Raw genomic sequence first — 6,384 nt, forward strand, 5'->3', positions numbered from 1 at the left:
TACTCTTTCTCATCAAATGTTGTAAATTAGCTTTTTACTATTAGTGTACCTGTTTTAGAAAAATATAAAAACAAAAATTATTTTCTAATAATTATTCTTTTATTAAATATTTTTAAGGTTTAAAAAAGTTTCGTTCCAAACAAGATAATTTTTTCAAAAAGTTACTCGAACTGGATGTTTTATTACTTTATAAATTTTATCCATATGTTTTTTTCTTTATCTTTTGTATTTCAATATTTTAAATTTTTTATATATTATTATTTTTGAAGTTTTAAAAAATTATAAGAAATAAAAAATTTTAATCAACAATTTTTAATTATATATATAACCCAAAAAATTATATATTAATATAAAATCTATGGGACATTTTAGGAAATTTTTATATAATATTGAAAAATAATATATGCCAAAATATAATATTTTCTAAAGAATTATAGAAATTGAAAAAAAAACTAAATTTAAAACAAATATAAAAGTTTAGAAATTATTATTAATAATTTATATATATTAATTAATTTTATAAAATTTAATTTAATTTTTTAAAAATTTTATATTTCTATATATATTATTTTCAAATCTTATGTATTATATTACTATAATAAAAAAATTGTATATTTAATAAACATGAAAAGAGCACTCTAGCATGTGAAGAAACAATCTACTTTTACTAAATTCTGCGTCATGCGAGATTGGTTAGACATAAATTTAGATATATATATATATATATATATATATATATATATATATATATATATATATATCAGTTTTAATTAAATACTTAAAGATAGATACCAATTTTAATTTTAATTTTAAAAAAGATTTGTTTAGATATATTATATTTTAAAATTGAATTATCACTTGCTATTATATATTATTACGATTTACTATATATTTAAATGCATTCAAAGTTTTTCTTTGTTTATTTGTAGTGTTGTTTTTGTTTTTTCTCTCTTCAAATATTCCTTTGCTCCCAAACCTCTCAAATACTGATATTACCTCAAGATGCATTATTTGAGATATTCTCTTGGCTACCTGATAAATTCATTTCACACTTGGTCTTATAATGTAATTTATGAATGATAATTGAGATTTTTGAGTTATTCATTGAGTGAATTTATTATTCAGTCTATTTTGTTTATATTTCAGAAAAGAAAAGGATCAAGAAGTAAAAGCTTTAAAGGATAGTGGGAATTGAAGTAAAAATTAGAACCAGAAATATACACAGGCAAATATATGGCCGTGTATTTGAGTGTGTAACTCGTTGGTTGCATAAATCAAGCCAAAGATATACACGGGCAAGTACACGCCCTTGTATATGAGCGTGTATCTAATTAGTCGCGTCAATTGAAGTATATAATCAAAACCAGAGATGTATACGGCCAAAGTACATGGATGTGTACTTTTAACGTGCGTCAGAATTTAAACTTCTGCGAAAAGGTAAACCCGGGGACCACTCTTATAAAAGGCAACTTGGCATAGAAACCTAATGATGCTGTTTTTGGGAAAGAAAGAGTCAGTGACGGCTGGAGAAAAGAATCAAACTTTTTAATTTCTTTCTTTTGTAATTGTAGTTTCGACATGTTTAGGTTTTAATTTTCTTTTGAGTATCTAGACGTAATGAATCATATTTGACCAAACCTTCTAGAATTCTTCTTAATGTTATTTCATGTTATTTTCTCTTGAATTTAATTGAGTAGTATTAATTGTTTTCTATTTTATTTTCTTGTTTGATTTTAAGTAAAAATCCTGCATGAATTTATCATTACTCAATTAAAAGGACTTGAATGTATTTCTAGAGATAGAAAGACATAAGTTTTTTGTATTAGGAATAACCCTAATTATAGAATTCATAATGAACTTAATACAACTTAAGGGAATTAATTAATGAAGAGATCCCAATTAATCAATTGAAGGTTATGAACCATTATCCTTGAGAAATGTAGGGGTTTATTTCAGGAATTCCTACAGCAACAAGGGACTAAAACTAAGTAGTTGAAGGAGAATTCCAGTTATTTGGACATTTAGAAGGATTTTCAATCTAGATACTCATTTATTTCTCTTGAATACACTTAGTCATATTTTTTTAGGTTTTATTTTCATAGAAATCTGTTCATTTTAATTTGTTATTTTCTTAGTTCAGCAATTTTATCAACATAATCTCTTGCTCATATTCATTAACAATTGGGTAATTAAGGAAGTAATTCTTAGTAATAGTCCCTATAGATACGACACTTGATACTCTATTTTTTACAGTATTACTCTGATAATGGGTCCACTTGCCCAGTAATCAATTTTTACACACCACTACCAACAAAAGTTATTTACAAATTTATGTTTGTTGGAAAGCTGTTTACAACGTTTTCAAAAGAAACATATTTTGCATCGAAATAGACACAAAATGCTTTGTTAAGAGATGACACATATTTCTTCATTTGATATACTCAAAATCAAATTTACCATAGAAAAATTGAGTTACACCCTTTACGTGGAGAGGAATTATTATCTGGATATCTAATGATGTTCTTAATTTCTTGTCTAAGTCAACTAATATTCTATATTCAAACAATAGCTTGATTCTGTTTTATCATGGATCAAAACAAGTTATTCATTAGTAATCCTGTAACATAGTCTTGGTTTCCCATTCTAACCATTGATCACTTACAAGAGCTCCTTAATAGTGGTGGTTTTGAATGTGACTCAAATGACTAGATGATGTTTCTTTTTTATCGGGATGATTGGTTAAATTTGGATTGTATTGTTTACCTATCCAAGAAAGGTGTGTGGAAAGCAATGGAAGAAAGCTTTTACTATGGAGGAAGAAACTTGAGACTTGACATGTCTATACATCATAATGGAACCATTCATTTCATCTCATATTGTTTTCTTTACTTTACAAAGAGAGTCTTTATTTTAGGCCATATATTATATTACGTAATTTTGAGAATATGAGTTCAAGGATGATGAGGGTACCCAAAGAAGCAAGAAGGGGTTCTCATGACATTACCTGTGATATGAGAATTTTTAAATGGGGCAAAGTAATTGATTTATGCCAATTTATCTTTCTAGTGAGATTAAGAAAACATGTGTTCACCATATAGGTTTTGACAAATTACGAATCAAACAAATGGAAAAGGATCTTAAAAATAAGGGTAAAAGCAATGGAAATAACCGAAAAAGGATCCTATTATCATGGGTTTTGTTGTTCTCAATGGTGATCTTTTGGTTATTGCTACAACAAATAATGTGTATAACTATAATTTGACTAATGAAAAGTATATGACAATTGATAAAATTTGAGAATATAGATTTAAATCCTATGTTAGCATCACTTCTTACTCAAATACACTGCGCAAGTGTAGTATTAGAGGTGAAATTTTGTCGCTCCCTTCACATGCTTGTTTTAAAGAAAATGTAACATCTTGTAACTTATAATGATTATATTTATGCATCTTATTATATTTTAGATAAGTTTTTACAATTTATATTTAATATGAAAAATTTTACATTACTTCCAAAAATTGATAGATTTAGTTATATTTAATAGACAACATGATGAGAAATTAACTTATATAAATTTATATTTCAATCACTTATTTTTTTTTATTAGTTGTAAATTCATTATCATGATCTATAATACTAAAAAGCAAGTAACATTGATATTGGTTCAAATTTAATTTGTGAGCAGTTACTTAGAAGCTGTCCTGCTAACCTTACTCTACGAAGTCAAGTCAACAATTAATTTTTTTTTTCTTCATAAAAGTAAATTAAGGACTAAATTTTTTTAACGATTCAATAACTTTTTAGAAATTATATATTAATATTAATTACAATAATTTTTTTTGCACTACATGAATAATATTATATTAAAATATTTTAATAAACAATTAAGAAAATATATAATATAAACAAAATTATTTGATATGATGATAAAAAACTAATTTTTAAAATTATTTAAAAACACTTCAAAGACACTCCAGTTCAAAAATTAGTACATATTCATAATATATATATATATATATATATATATATATATATATATATATATAGAAGTTGATAAAAATAAATTTATGATTTTGTTCTCATCTAATTATATTGTATGAGTTTTTTTAGCATATATATATATATATATATAATTTAATTAATTTATAGTTTATTTAAAAATTTGAAATCTCTTTGACTTATTCTTGTTTACTGCAATTGAGTATATAAATCAATTGATATATAGTTGTTTTAAGTTAATTAGTAGTTTTGAGTTCAAGCATTATTGTTCAAGAATTAGCACATAAATTATACATAAAGGTTAATTTAGTAATTATAATTAAGAAATAAAATCATAGTAATAACCTATTTTAATAATTTATAAGATCTTAATCCTAATCCTGACTCTTTTTAGCGTATAAGACTTTTAATTTATTAAATTTTTTAGCCATACATTACATGGGTTAGGGATAAAACTGTTTGAATTATAGTTTTTTATCGGCTCTAATAATAGATAACTTAAAAGGGAAAAAAAAAAAATCCTAACCATAGAAATAATTGAAGATTGCTATTAATATCTTTCTTTTTATCATTATTTTTAGAATTTAATTTATGAAATATGTTTAATGATTTTTTATAAATTAATTTTTTAAAATTTAATAAAATTTTGTATATTGCAAATAAAAAAACCGTAATCTCCAATAATATTTAACAATCCTAAAAAATTTTCAAATTGTAAAACTAAATTTCCAAGTGAAAACCAAAAACTAAACGTAATACGGATGCCTCTCAAACGGGCCAAAAGTTTTATTGAGCTCTAGAGCCCATAAACGAGAACGGTGAAAAACCATTAACAAAATATAAATTATTGATAAAAAAGGATATAAATTATTAATTCGGGACTAGGGATGGCAATGGGTAGGGTACTACGGTACCCATCCCCATACCCGCGTTTTAAAAAAATACCCGTACCCAGCCCCATACCCGCGTGGGTATGAACATTAATCTCCATACCCGTACCCTCTGGGTACCCGCATACCCGTCTTGTACCCATTACCCGCGTTTGTTTGAGAAAAAAATATTTATAAAGAAAAATATGTTTATATAATTTCACATAAGTAGCATAATAATATAAAAATTCAATATGTAGTTGTCGAACAAGGTACAAATATAGATAAAAAAATAAATATTCAAATATCATAAATGTTAAATGTATCTTAATATAATAATTTTTTAAATTAAAATTCTTAGAAATAATAAGCAAAACTAAACACACAAGTTATTTGTCAGTGATAATCCTATCTTATGTGAGATTTGATTGATTAGTAATGTCAGAACGATAACAAAATAGATCTGTACAATGGTTGTCCTTCATGTGGGATCACTTAGTAACCTCTTGTGACGACATTAACAACTAATTCTAATGAATAACATTTCATAGTTATTAAGTTTTAGTGAGACAGACATTGAGAATGAGAATAGAGTTAGAGTAGAGAAGTTTAATACTAACAACAGAAAGTTGATACATAAAATATTTTTTTTAACTTTTGAATTTTAAATTGTAAGAAAAATAATAGATTTAATTAAAATAATATAATATATATATATATATATATTAATACTAGTATTTTTTAACTCATATACTATACGAAAGTATTTTATCAAAAATATAAATTTTTGAAAAATTATTTTAGTGAATTAAATATTTCTAATGTATATAAACTTTAAAAAAAAGAATTTGAATAAAAGATAAATAGTTACAATAAAATTTTATAATAAAGAAATATGCGTGTATATTAAAAAAATTATACTTTTTTATCTTAAAAAAATTAACAAATAAAAATTAACAATAATTTTTTATATTTATATCTTTTCAAAAACTTCTTTGAATGTGAATAAATAGTAAGAATAATATTATTTAGATTCAATAAATTATAGTTGTGCTTGTAATACATATGTTGCATAGAAAAATATTATTTTAAATTAAAATATAAAAATAAAATTTAAATATTATTAATAAATAATAAGTTTACGGTAATAGTAGGTGATTGTAAAATTTATAAAATATTTATTATTTATCATTCACTTTATGATTAAAACATCAATATAATTTTATTAACAAAAATATTTGTGTAAAAAATATTTTATATGTGTCATATATAAATAATATTTTAAAAAAAGTCAATCTCATATTAACTATGTAATAATTAAATTGTGTTAGCCGAATTAAATGATATAAAATAGTAAATAAATTTTTCTATTAAAAATATAAACCAAAATAAATTTTTTAGTTTACTTTATTATTAAATATATTTTTATATTAATCTTATATAACTTCACATAAGTAATATAATAATACAAAAATTCAATTCATAATTGTAGAATAAAGTTCAAGTATATATATAT

This window comes from Abrus precatorius, unplaced genomic scaffold, assembly GCF_003935025.1.
Source record: "Abrus precatorius isolate BTA unplaced genomic scaffold, Abrus_2018 Scaffold4, whole genome shotgun sequence".
Lineage (NCBI taxonomy): Eukaryota > Viridiplantae > Streptophyta > Magnoliopsida > Fabales > Fabaceae > Abrus > Abrus precatorius.